This window comes from Choloepus didactylus, chromosome 5, assembly GCF_015220235.1.
Source record: "Choloepus didactylus isolate mChoDid1 chromosome 5, mChoDid1.pri, whole genome shotgun sequence".
Classification (NCBI taxonomy): domain Eukaryota; kingdom Metazoa; phylum Chordata; class Mammalia; order Pilosa; family Megalonychidae; genus Choloepus; species Choloepus didactylus.
In genome coordinates this window covers 65,524,432-65,538,151 of record NC_051311.1, presented here as the reverse complement: position 1 = coordinate 65,538,151, position 13,720 = coordinate 65,524,432, and the positions used below count along the sequence as shown (strand labels likewise).

At 40.8% G+C, this 13,720-nt stretch overlaps 1 protein-coding gene and 1 pseudogene across 2 annotated transcripts in view; both read right to left on the bottom strand.

Moving 5' to 3' along the window:
* GRM8 (glutamate metabotropic receptor 8) overlaps nt 1-13,720 on the bottom strand; it is an 896,233-nt gene that overhangs the window by 428,669 nt on the left and 453,844 nt on the right. The window lies entirely within an intron of this gene.
* LOC119534751 lies at nt 2,902-4,117 on the bottom strand (annotated as a pseudogene).

The following is a 13,720-nucleotide window of genomic DNA, read 5'->3' as shown; positions in this document are numbered from 1 at the left end:
GATATATAAATACAGTGAGTGAGCTAGTCACTAAGTAAAGCATACAATGAGCAAGCATTAGGTGCTCCTCATGTTGGGAGGCACTAGAAATAGACTGGTGGGGCACACTGCTAGTTGTTCTCCCAATCAATTCTTCTCCTCTTCTATGATATTGTAGTGCAGTTTAACGTGGGCTTCTGGCCAACAGCTTGATGCAACGCTGCTCAATAGAAATATAATTGGAGCCACATAAGTAATTTTAAAAATTTCTGTAGCCACATTAAATAGAAGAAAAAAAAAGAGGTGAAATTAATTTTAATAATATACCTTATTTAGCCTAATATATCCAAAATATTACTATGTCAACAGGTTAATCAATGCAAAAATTATTAGTTAAATTTTACTTTTTTTTCATTCTAAGTCTTTAAAATCTGGTGTCTATTTTACACTTAACAGCACATCTCAGTTTGGACCCGCTCTATTTCAAGTGCTCAGTGGCCTCATGTGGCCAGTGGCTATTGTATAGTGTAGCACAGAGCTAGAGAGATAGCATTTCCCAACCTCTCTTGCAATTCGGCATAGCCATGTCCTTGCTAATGGAATCTGAATGGAAGTTGTGCTTGCAACTTACAGCTGATCTGTTTAAAAGAACGTTACTTGTATTCTGAGTTCTCTGGTACGACAGCTTAAACCTTAAACCTTAACCTAAATAACAAAAGAGTTAAACAAACAACCACCTTCCAGACCCTGAAGTTTTGGTCCCTCCTGTCATCAAATTTGATGAGCATGTTTCTTTATCTTCACCTAAAACACAGATTAAAAATAAAGTTGAGTAAACAAGAAAGGGCCTGCCACACATTTGGTTCTCCAAACTGCCTTGTCAAAACGGCTAAGAAAATAGAGACGAATTTGTTTGGACCCCCTGCCTCTCCAGCACGTCCCCAACAATTCTGGTTTTATTCTGCCCCCCTATGAAGGAGTCAATTCACAGAAACTCCTCCATGGTATTTCTCAAGTCACACTGTACCCTTTACTCTTGTCTCAGGACCTGTTGATGGTGACTAAGCTATCGGTTCACTACCACGACTACCCACAGAGAGGCAGAGATTAACCAAGATTTACCAGGTTTCTCATCAGTAGTGGCTGAAGGGTTTCCAGGATTTCTGTACCATATACATTGTATCTTGTGTGTGTGTGCACACGTGTGTGTGTGTAGCAGGGGGTGGAAGGTAGACATGAGACCCTCTCTTAAATCTGTATCTGCATAAAAAGAACACTATTTTTGTTTAGATTGCAAGCTAGAGATCAATAAAAACAGGGTTTCTAAAAATCCACTTGTTCATTTTACATAAGACTGAAGTAATTGTTATTCACATTAAAATATTATTATCACTGTTATTGTTACTATTTCTTAGGTTGGGGTAGTCACTGCTCATCCTTCAATGAGTCACTTCATGTTCTCCAATTGCAGCCAGTTAATAGCAAGGGGATGCTGCAGAGTTCATTTCAGTCATTGCCTTTGCATAGTGCCATGCATAGCAAATATACATTTGTATGTATATACCAAAAGTGCACAGGGGAAAATAAAGGAGTCAAAGTCAACGGCAGAAAACAAATCAATGACTAAACACACTCTGCTATAAATGTCCGTTGATCTACTTCCCTGTGAGTCATTACCCTGAACTTATGTGTAATGGTGGAAGCTGTCTCACCCAGGCACCCTTGCTGTTGAGTGGGGAAGGGTGCTTTGTGAGGGGGAAGCAGGCTAACGTGCTCTGTCAGGGATTACATCTGCACCTGAGAACGAGGCATAGCCTGACAGACTTGAGGACGTGGGCCTTTCACTCTTACTATTTATCACGTCACAATAATGACACCTGTATCAAATGTATACGATTCTTCATGAAATACACCTTGAGATATCAGTGGGAGTATCTGTTTTTTTTTAGGAAAAACAGGAATATAAATGTTGTTTTCTTCTTTATTTTCTTGGTCAGTGACTAACTTGGTTAGTGATTATTTACTTTGACTTGGTTAGTGACTATTTACTTTGACTTAGTGACTGTTTACTTTGAAATCTTTTAGCCTTCGTGGACTTTTTAAAAAATACATTGAAAACAGCATATATTTTATTTTCAAGCATACAATAAATACCAAACTTTTCCAATGACAACTGTACCCTCTATGAATTCTTCTCATATGCAATTAGGTTTGTTGGAAGCAAGTTGTTTCTGGTGATCAAGAATCAAGCACAGTAGCCCTAAAGGTAATAGTTTTGTAACCAACATACTCAGAATGGAGACACAACATATTTTACTTTCAAAGTAAAGGATAAATAGTTTACTGTATCCTCTTATCAGTAAAGTACATGTTGACTTGCTTAATTCTTCTCATACACCATTCACTTAAGGCAAAATGAGGTACTAACTATAAGAAATGCAGTTTTGATTGGACTTTGCATTATTGGTAATATTCAAGGATGAATCAGTAGAACTCTGTAACTTACCTTAAAAGAAAGAGCAAGTTCCAGAAAGTTTTTTATTGTTTTGTTTTATTGTTTGAATAACAGAACACACAAATCCAGGCAGAGAAGTCCCCAAGGAAATGATAGTCATGTTTCATAGTTATTGGTTCTTTGGTCCTTCATCTTCTAAGCACTTATTAGTTTTCCTTTCATGATATCCGACATTTATTTTGATCACAAATGCAATCCAAGTGTGAATAAATAAATGTATTACCTATTAAACTGCTCTTCCCCACCATGTTCCTTTAAATAGGGAAAAGAAGTGCTAAATGTCTCTTCATAGCCTATGTAGCCATAGTTGAACCACCTATAGTTTTAAAAACAGACTGCAACTTGGTCTTCCAAAATCCTTCTTGAACTACAGCCCATTCTATTAAAGAAATTCTGTAGCACCACTCCTACTGATATTGTCCATAGTCTCCAAAAGGTGAGGGTGGCAATTGAGTAGAAGGCAACTGGGAGGAGTCCTCAGGAAACTGAGGACCATTGGGAAACTGTGTAGAGGCAAATTTTGCCAAGACAGCAGCTTCTCCAATTAAACCTAGGAAAAGGCTGCCCATCGCAGCTGACCCAGCCATGGCCACTGGCCCATTTCTTGCAGCCAGTAGGGCTCCAGTGAAGGCACTGTGCCGGTTTGAATGGATTATGTTCCCCAAAATGCCATTATCTTTGTTGCAATCTTGTGTGGGCAGATGTATTAGTGTTGATTCGATTGTAATTCTTTGAGTGTTTCTATGGAGATGCAACCCACCCAACTGTGGGTGATAACTCTGATTAGATAATTTCCATGGAGGTGTGGCCCTGCCCATTCAGCATAGGCCTTAATTAGTTTACTAGAGCACTATATAAGCTCAGACAGAAGGAGCGAACTTCCTACAGCCAAGAGGGACACTTTGAAGAACACACAGGAGCGGAGAGAGGATCTGCAACTTACAGAGACATTTTGAAGACAGCCATTGAATGCAGAGTTTTGCTGACGCTTTGGAGGTACTAGCCCAGAGTATGCCCAAGAAGCTGCAGCCTAGAGAGGAGCATCCTGGGAAGAAGCCAGTTTGAAACCAGAACTCTGGAGCAGGAGCCAGCCACATGCCTTTCCAGCTAACAGAGGTTTTCCAGATGCCATTGGCCATCCTCTAGTGAAGGTACCTGATTGTTAATGCCTTACCTTGGACACTTCATGGCCTTAAGACTGTAACTGTGTAACCAAATAAACCACCTTTATAAAAGCCGATCCATTTCTGATATTTTGCTTAACAGCAGCACTAGCAAACTGGAACAGGCACCATTTGGGATGGAGTTGCCGGCATCTTCTTCCCCTCTGATTTGAACAAATACTGCAGTCGAACGTGGAAAAAGGATGCGCTATGGTGTCTTGGAGCAGTTCCTGGACAAGAAAGATGCAATGACCTCCCAAAACTGCAAAGCTACCTCCCAATTGTGGAGCCCTGCTTTTAATAGCTGTCAAACTTTCTTGTAGTCTGTGGTTTACTCTCCCTGGAGAATTGCAGAAACCTTTGATAGCTTGAAAGATACCACCTGTGTTATCCATCCTAAAGGCCCCTCTACAGTCACCCACAGCTCACCAGGGCAAGGCTCCTGTGCAGACTCCTCCATCTCAACTGGATCCCTAACCCAAAGGAAGTACAATTAAGGAAGACTGCAAAGACAGCTGAATGAGAATTAGGAATAAACTGTCATGAAAATTTCCATACTACAAAACTGTTTCAGAGGGCTCCCTTCTTCAGGAGAGCGTTTTGCAAACGGCATTACATGGGAAGACCACTTGGGGCAATGCTTTGTGTCTGCTGCTGTGTCAGAATTTACAAAGCAATTACTCCAATGTGATCTTTCAAACATACAACAGTTATAATGAGACATTATTATTTTCTTTATTACTATTATTATGCCTGTATAATAAATAAGAAACCTCAGGTTTTGAGAGGCTTAACCACATGTCCAGGGTCACACAGCTAATAAACGACAGACTACCCAGATTTCTCAATTCAAGTCTTGAGTTGAAGCCACAAAATGCCCTCCGAATATCGCAAAAAGGTTGTGCTTTTGGAAGTATATGTAAATATTGTTACAAGTTCTCGTAGAGTAAGATAACTGTGCTGAGAACAAACTCTCAATTTGTAACTAAATAACTTACTAAAAATGGAATCCTAAACATTGATTTAATTTGATTGATTATTAATCAAATTATTTAAAAAAAAAAAAAAACCTGGAATGGTTATACACAAATGACAAGTCCTTAGATAAACTAACTCCCTGCATGTTATATATCTGAATTGTTGAACTCATTTTCTATTTCATTTTAAGAGTTTACATCTCTGTACATTTGGTAGAAGAGATGTTCTATTTTCCCTTTCAAGTGAGAAAGCCACTTGAGTTAGATAAATGCACACAGCCATGTTTACGCAAAAAGCCCAGTGAACCACAAGCTTGGACAGAACCATGGCTAGACACCAGGTCATTGCCTCTTTCATGTCCAGGAGCTGCTCCATGACACCAGCCTGTCTTCCCGAAAAATGCCATAGTGCATCAGACCCTGGTCCACTCTGGCCTGTGTTCTGTCATGAGGGTGCACACTTGGGAAGGCATAATCACTTTATAACATAAATTTCATAAAAGCTAAATATGTACATCTAAACATCCTCCACTTACCTTAATAATTTATAGTGAATTCATTACCTTGCATTTATTTAAGCCATACGTAAACCCATTTGTGTTTTCAGTATCAAAACTCAAACTCCACTCAGTTAAAACAAAAAGGGGAAAATGCCTCAGGAAAAGCCAAGGAAAAAAAACCATAAAGAAACATATTCATACAAACATTATAAAACTGAATTGGAATAGCAACTTATTTTTTCTTTACTTCTAATGAAATTTGTTATTTACTTATATTTTTCACTTTTCAACCAATGTTTACATGTTATGTAACCAGACACAGCCATGGTATTAACTAAGAAGCTATTCAATATGAGACTTAAATTTTAAGAAGTAAAGTGAGGGTGACTGCAGATAGTCAGTTTTCCAAACTGTGCTGCTATCTTTCCCAATCCAATTTAGGAAGAAACATTCACTTTTGTTAACTTGATTTTTTTTATATAAAACACTCTTCTATCCGTTATTTTACCCAAGCATTTTCAGGGATTCCCCTGCTAATGGTAATAATCAAGAATTAAAAGCTACAGCATATGTTGAATGGTTTTATCACCCCATAAATCATATTTTATGTTGTTTGTTAAAGTGCTGTTTTAATTTCAGAAAATTCAATGACAGTTCATGAATTTTGCAGAATCTCCAAAAAAATGACCTGATTTTAAGTTGAAAACCAAAGGGATGTTGCTAATTTTGATGTGTACTGGGAGGTCACATGGTATTCTCAAATTTAACGGTAAAGCAAATTCAGTTAACTCTGCAGAAACATAAGGAGTCTTGCACAATCAGTCTCTGGGCTAGCCAAGAGCAGATTAGGAAACACAACATTTAGGAGTTTGAATCAAACACCTGAGATATGCTTTGAAATCTTTTCTGCTCAAAGCAGTTGATAAAAAAAGCTGCTTGAAGGGTGAGAAAGAAGGAGCACAAAGATGCCCTGATAATAGGCAATAGTCACTGCAGTAGAAAAATTGAGACGACAACTAGATGCTTGAACAAATTCTGAGTAATCATTCTTTGCATATCCAGTCTCCATTTTCATCCTAAAAGATGGAGCTACTGCCATGTCCAGACACAAGAAGTTTCCCCTGGGGCACATCAAACTTTACTGTGTCTAAGAACCATTTGGAGAGATGTATGAAAAATGCAGATTGCCAGGCCTGCAACCCTTGCAGTTCTGATTCATTTTTGTCTAGAAGGTGGCCAGGGAACTGGTATTTTATAAACTAGCACCAGGAATTCTGATGCAAGGGTCCACCAATCACAATGTGAGAGATCCTGACCTAGGTCTGCTCTGGGCAGAAGAGACGGCTTACAAGTCCCTGTGGTGTAAGAGTGGTTGAATCTGGAGGAAGAGGAGATCACACTGTTCAATGGACAGTAAGAGCCAAAACCAGGAAGTGCCATCTAAGGCACATCTTACATAAATGTCAGCAAAGTAGTAGTGCTTGATCTGAATAATGTGTACAAACTCATCACTCATTTCCATGGCCTTTGGAAAACCATTTTTTAGCAATTGGGAAAAGAAAATGAAACAAACCTAGCTAGTGTCCTTACAACAAATCTAAAGATGAGTTCTTTGAGGTGGATTTCAGGAGGGGCAGTAGATGGGAACTGCCTGTCCTTTGGGGAAATACAGCTGTGAGTAAACCTAGAGGGTCAGTCTGGCCATGAGAGTTCAACCTAAACAAGAAGGCATCTTCCTTACAAGGTGATACCAAGGAAAGACCTATGTTCAAGTACATACAATATTTTAGAATTTTTTGGTTCATTTTATCTTCTCTGCTAAATATGAGGGGAAATATATGATCATAAATGGGTCCAACAAAGAAATCAAAAAATAATATTCAGAAAAATGTCACATGAAAGAACAGCTAATTGAATTGTCCTAAAGATGTATGGTCAGATAAAACCTTCGGAATGGACAAGGCTTTGATGGAATTCAACTAAGGCTCAATTTTTAAAATACTGAAATCACAAGCTTAACAGCCTCACAGTATTTTACAATGCACATATAATGATTTTAATACCATAAGTATAAGAAGCAAGCACCAAAGAAACAGAATTACAAAGCTGAGAAAATTAAAATTACTTTTATTGTGTTGTATATTTTCCTGCAAAAGTTCAAGTTGTCCTTCAAATATGAATACATGAAACTACTGCTGTTTTAAAGTAAATGAAAAATGAATGCCTTCATTGATAGTGCTGCTTATTTTAAATTATTTATGTACTGAATTTATTCAAAACATGTTTTAGTAAAAGAACAAGCAAGTAAAAAATGAAGTGCAATTCCTACAGTTCACTACTTTTTAAAAGTAAGGGCCTTCATGACACCCACTAAAATTGCCAGATGATTCTGGTTAAAAAAAAAAAAGAAATTCCCTGGGAGAGCTGGGACCTGGAAAATATAACAGAAATCTGTTAACCAAGTTCCAAGAGCTTGGGAACTTGTTATCACAGGCACATTGTGGAGCAGTTTTAAATGTTTGTAGAATTAAAAACAAAATGTTTGTACAGACCAATAATTAATTATTATTGAAGTTAAAATGAATACTTATTTTTTTAAAATCCATTTAATTGCTTCAAAGAAGTGAAATTTGGTAAAGATTCAGATTCACTATGGATTTTTGGTCTCAGGCAATTTATAAGTGCTGGTCTCCAAATGCCATTTGGTACAGAAAAAAAAAATCCCTCAGGAAAACAAAAATTATATGATGATCCCATTTAATGTGTTCTAAGTGCCTCTTTAGAACTTTAGTAAATTAATTCAAAGGACAGAGGAATTGGTTGTTTTAAAGCACACAACTTCAAAGAAAACACATTTCTCTGCTTTAAAACACATGCACAGGGAGGGACAGCAAGATGGCGGCATAGAGAGTAGTGAAATTTAGTTAGTCCCCTGGAACAAATAATGAACAACCAGGAACAACTAGTAAATAATCTGGAATAATGGCTGGGGGACAACCATGACTGTCCATACATCGTACACCAACCTGGATTAGGAGGAATGTCTGAGATCGCAGCATAAAATCTGTAAGTAAAAACTGTGGAACTGTGCAAGGAGAGCCCTCCCCTAATGGCAAGCTTAGCTGCAAAACCTTGCTGTGGTAGAAACAAGCAGCACCCTCCCAGCAAGCGAATATAGCTCAACCGAACTCCAACTGGGGTTTTAATAAAAAAATTTGGACTGCTGAATGTAAGCTACAAACCCCCAACAAGCAGACAGAGGCTTTTAGTGATGACTTACCTTAAAGAACCAGAAGACTCATCTGTCCTGGGAGGGGGAGCCCAGAAGACCAGGTGTTACTTCTCACCAATGAGTGAAACTGGGGGGCCATATACTGGCTCTAAAAGGGGGCTTTCTGTCCCTTTTTCTCTCACTCAACCTGAGGGACCCAGTGGAGAGAGCCACAGCCATTTTCACTTCACAGCACTCTGATACAGACAGGGGTGGAGATAACAGAGTCAGAGAGTCAATTCAAATGCAAATGATAACTCCCTAGGCAGTGTATCTTCCCTAAGAGTAAGGAAGCAGGCCCAGCTTTCCCTTCAGAACCAGAGCCTGGGGGAAAAAAGCCAAAGCAGAAACTGATGGAGCCACACCTCCTTACACCAGTTAGGAGTGAAAGGCTGAAATATGCCACCAGCTGGGCAGGTTAGGAAAAGCACAGCAACTAGAAACCTCACAGGAAAGTCTATCATTCTTCTAAGATACACCCTGAATATAATCCCATTCTGAGACCTGAACCCATTCTGGTCTAGGAAAATTTGACTGGGGTAACCAAGGAAACCAGATGCCTAGACAACAAAAAAACTACAATCTATACTAGGAAAAATGAAGATATGGCCCAGTCAAAGGAATAAACTTATACTTCAATCAACATGCAGTTGAGATATTGTTTCACTTTAATGAAACAATTTATTAAAGATTTTCAAAGAAATATGCTAAATCAATCAAAAACCTAATAAACGAGTTCAGGGAAGATATAATAAAAGAGATGAAGTCTATAAAGAGAACACCAGGCAAACATAAGGTAGAAATAGAAAGTTTGAAGAAACAACTGGCAGAATCTATGGAAACAAAAGGCACAACACAAGAGATGAAAAATACAATGCAGACATACAACAGCAGATCTCAAGAAAACACTCAGGAACTGGAGAACAAGACACCTGAAATCCTACACACAAAAGAACATATAGGGAAAAGAATGGAAAAATATAAGCAATGTCTCAGGGAATTGAATGACAACATAAAACGCATGAATGTACATGTTATGGGTATCCCCAAAGAAGAGAAGGGAAAAGGGGCAGAAGCAATAATAGAGGAAATAATCAATGAAAATTTCCCATTTCTTATGAAAGACATAAAATTACAGATCCAAGAAGCACAGCGTACCCTAAAAAGAATGCATATGCATAGACCTACACCAAGACACTTAATCAGATTATCAAACATCAAAGACAAAGAGAATCCTGAAGGCAGCAAGAGCAAAGTGATTCATCACATAAAAAGGAAGCTTGATAAGACTATGTCCAGATTTCTCAGTAGAAACCATGGAGGCAAGAAGGAAGTGGTATGACACATTTAAGATATTGAAAGAGAAAAACCTCCAACCAAGAATCCTACATCCAGCAAAACTGCTTTTCAAATATAAGGTAGAGTTTAAAATATTCTCTGGCAAACAGACAATGAGAGAGTTTGTGAACAAAATACCTGCACTACAGGAAACGCTGAAGGGAGCATTAGGGACAGACAGGAAAAGACAGGAGAGAGAGGTTTGGAACACAATTTTGGGTGATGGTAGCAAAGCAATGTAAGTACACTGAACAAATATGACTGTGAGTATGGTTGAAAGAGGAAGGGTAAGGACATGTGGGACACCAGAAGGAAAGAGGAAAGATAAATACTGGGACTGCATAACTCAGTTAAACCTAGAGTGCTCAACAATTGTGATAAAATGCACAAATATGTTTTTATATGAGGGAGAATAAATGAATGTCAACCTTGCAAGGTGTTAAAAATAGGGTGGTATTGGGGAAAAAATACAATCAATGCAAACTAGAGACTATAGTTAACAGAAACATTGCATTATGCTTCCTTTAATGTAACAAAGGCAATATACCAAAGCTAAATGCCATTAAGAGGGGGACATAAGAGAGGAGTATGGGACTCTTGGCATTGGTGATGTAGTCTGACTCTTTTATTCTACTTTAGGTTAACTCTATCTTTCCTTTCACTGCTTTTTAGCTGTCATGCTTTTTTTCCCTTTCTTTTCCTTTGTCTCTCTACCTTCTTTGACTCTTCCTCCTTCTTTGTGGAAGAAATGGAGATGTGCTTATATAGATAGTGGTGATGTCGGTGAATACATAAATATATGACTATACAAGGAACCATTAATTGTTTACTTAGGATGGAACTTATGGTGGGTGAACAAAGCCATCTTTAGAAAAAAATGGATTGAAGAAGAAACCTTGAGTACACTATACGGAGTGAAATGTCAGACACATAAGGATAAATATTGCAGATATGAACTAATTGTAATATGTAAATTCATAGACATGAAATATAAGTTACCAGGATATAGAATGAGGCTAAAGAATGGGGAGCGGTTGCTTATTATGAGCGGAATGTTCAACTAGGTTGAACTTAAGTGTTGAACTGGACAGAGGTGATGGTAGCACATTATTGTGAAAATAACTGACGGTGCTGAATGGTGTGTGAATGTGGTGAAAAGGGTAAGCTCAGAGTCATGTATGTTACCAGAAGGAAAGTTGGAGGTTAAAAGATGGGAATGTATAAAACAGTGAATATTGTGGTGGGCAAAGTCCATGATTAACTGTACAAATATTATAAATCTCTTTTGTGAACCAGAACAAATATATGATGCTATAACTAGAAGTTAATAATAGAGGGACACATAGGGAAAAATATATACCTATTGCAAACTATGTACTACAGTTAGTAGTATTTTAACATGATTTCATCAATAGTAACAAACTTACTATACCAATACTATGAGTCAATAATGTAGGGGAGTGGTGGTTAGGGGTATGGGAGGATTTGAGTTTTCTTTGTCTTTATTTCTTTTCTGGAGTAATTAAAATGTTCTAAAAATTGAAAAAAAAATTGTGATGATGCGTAGCTGTATGATGGTACCATGGGCAATTGATTGTACACTTTGGATCTTTGGATAATTGTATGGTATGTGAACAATCTCAATAAAAGTAAATTAAGGAAATAAAACACACGCACAAACACTTCTAAAAGGGTCAGGCCATCTTGAAGGGTGGAATCCTTGCTCAACATCTAAATGTAGTCAGGTCAGACTGATGAATGAAAGCAGAGGAAAGGGAAAAAGTTAACAGGTGTGGAGAGCCGTCTCCCGGGACGGGCATAGCGCATGCGCTGTAAACCTGCTCCAAAGTCCCCCCGCCCATCGAATGAGCCAAGATGGCGCCCATATCCTGCTTCCGCTTATGACGTGCACACTCACTATTCCTATCTGCCAATTGAGTGCATATGCGCGGCGCTAGATCATTGGTTATGAGTAGAGTACTTAAGAGTTTGCCCAAGCGAACCTCGGGGAGACAGCCCACTAGGAGCCATACCTGACGGCCACATCGAGGCTGCTCTCCCGCGAGGCACTCTGCCCCGCGTGGAAACCTGTAACAGAGAATGCTTATCTAGCTTCAGTAAAAGACTTGCTCTCGCAACCGCCGTGTGGCTCGAGTCGTGACTTCCAGCCAGGTCAGTTTGCGTGGTCTGCATCTCTCTCTCTCTCATCCCTTGTTTCTCCCCTCGCCGGCCGGGGAACAGGGGTCGAGCGGGGCGGCGCCGGACAAGTGGTGGCCCGTACGGGGAACGCTCCTCCTCCTGCCTCGCTCTCGACGGTCCCTCTGTGAGGAGAGCAGCGCTGCGCATCGAGCTTACGGCGGACTTCCCGCGCCTGATCAACGCGAGAAGGTGAGTGCGTCTTATTACATGATAGTTAGGGCCCGTGGGTTTTCAGGTGACCCCGGGGGACTCGGAAGAGCTCTCCGAGTGACTGAAGTATAGTGCCGACTGCAATCATGGGGCAGTCCGGAAGTTCACCTCTCTTAGCTCCCTTAAAGAACCTTTTGAAACAACGGGGTATCTCGGTCAGGAAAAGCTCCCTTCAGCGTTTTCTTGATGATGTTGATACTTTTGCCCCTTGGTTTGCCTGCACCGGCAGCCTTAGCCTACCCTCTTGGATGAAGCTCGGTCGCGACATAGACCGAGCGCGCCAGACGGGCGTGTGTATGGACCCGATTCTAGTACCCATATGGGAGACCGTCCGTGCGGTCCTTGAACTAGAATCGGCTGCCGGCCTAAGCCCGTCCTCTGCCTTGCAAGAAGCACGGTGCGCGCTCCAAGAAACCCAGTCAGTTTCGTCAGCGGACGGCTCCTATAAGGGCAAACCACCGGAGTCCAGTGACTCTGACTCAGAGTCAGATAGCGATACTGGCGAGGAGGCGGAAGCATCCCCGCTAATTGAGTGGGAGGAGCCTCCCGCCACACCCGTGCGGCCTTCCGCCCCGCCAATGTCTACCGCTGCACCCCCAGGGACACCCCAGCTCCCAACTGACGCCTTGGGCGGTCCCACCAAAGGACCTCGCCGAGAGCTCCCTCTAGTGGCCATGCCCAGTAAATGTAATTATCCTTTGCTGCCAGACCCGGAAACCCCGATGGGCCGGTCAGGGGAGGGGCAACCTTTGCCGTACCCCCCGCCCGAGTACACAGGCCCTCAGGACCCTTTGCCATTAGGTAGTGGTGGGAGACATTTCTGGAGATGGAACCCTTTCACAACATTTAGACCTTTTGGCATGCTGGGTGGCTACCAGCCACTTGAGCCGCAGCCAGTCTCAGAAATGTACCCGGTTATTATCAATCCCCAAGGTGGCAATCAGCACGAATCATATGATTACAAACTATTGAGGGAATTGAGGCAGGCCGTCCATCAGTATGGCCCCAATGCCCCTTATACCTTGAACATGATCGAGAACCTCTCTGCTCTAAATCATACACCCGCAGATATTTTTCAGCTAGCCCGTGCTTGCTTGCCGTCAGGCCGATTCATAGATTGGAAAGCATGGTTTGAGGAGTTAGCTGAAGAGCAGGCCGCAAGGAATGCGGCGGGGAGACGTGGCGGGTGGAATGCTGACATGCTGTTGGGGAGAGGCGCCCATGCCCAGAACCAAACGGGTTTCCCACAAGAGGTCTACGCCCAGATCTTCCGCTGTTTTGTGGGTGCCTGGAAAAAGCTAACAGGTAAGGGAGAGGCTCAGGCCTCACTCAGCAATATACACCAAGGCCCCCCAGAACCATTTGCGGATTTTGTAGCCAGGATGCAAACCGCAGCTGAGAGAATCTTCTCAGATCCAGGAGTAGCAGAGACTGTGGTTAAGCAAATGATTTTTGAGCAGTGCAACAAGGAGTGCAAAGTTATCCTGGCACAAAACAGAGCAAAAAATTTGACAGAGTGGGTCAGGCTCTGTAGAGATACTGGCAGCCCTTTAACTAATGCAGGTCTA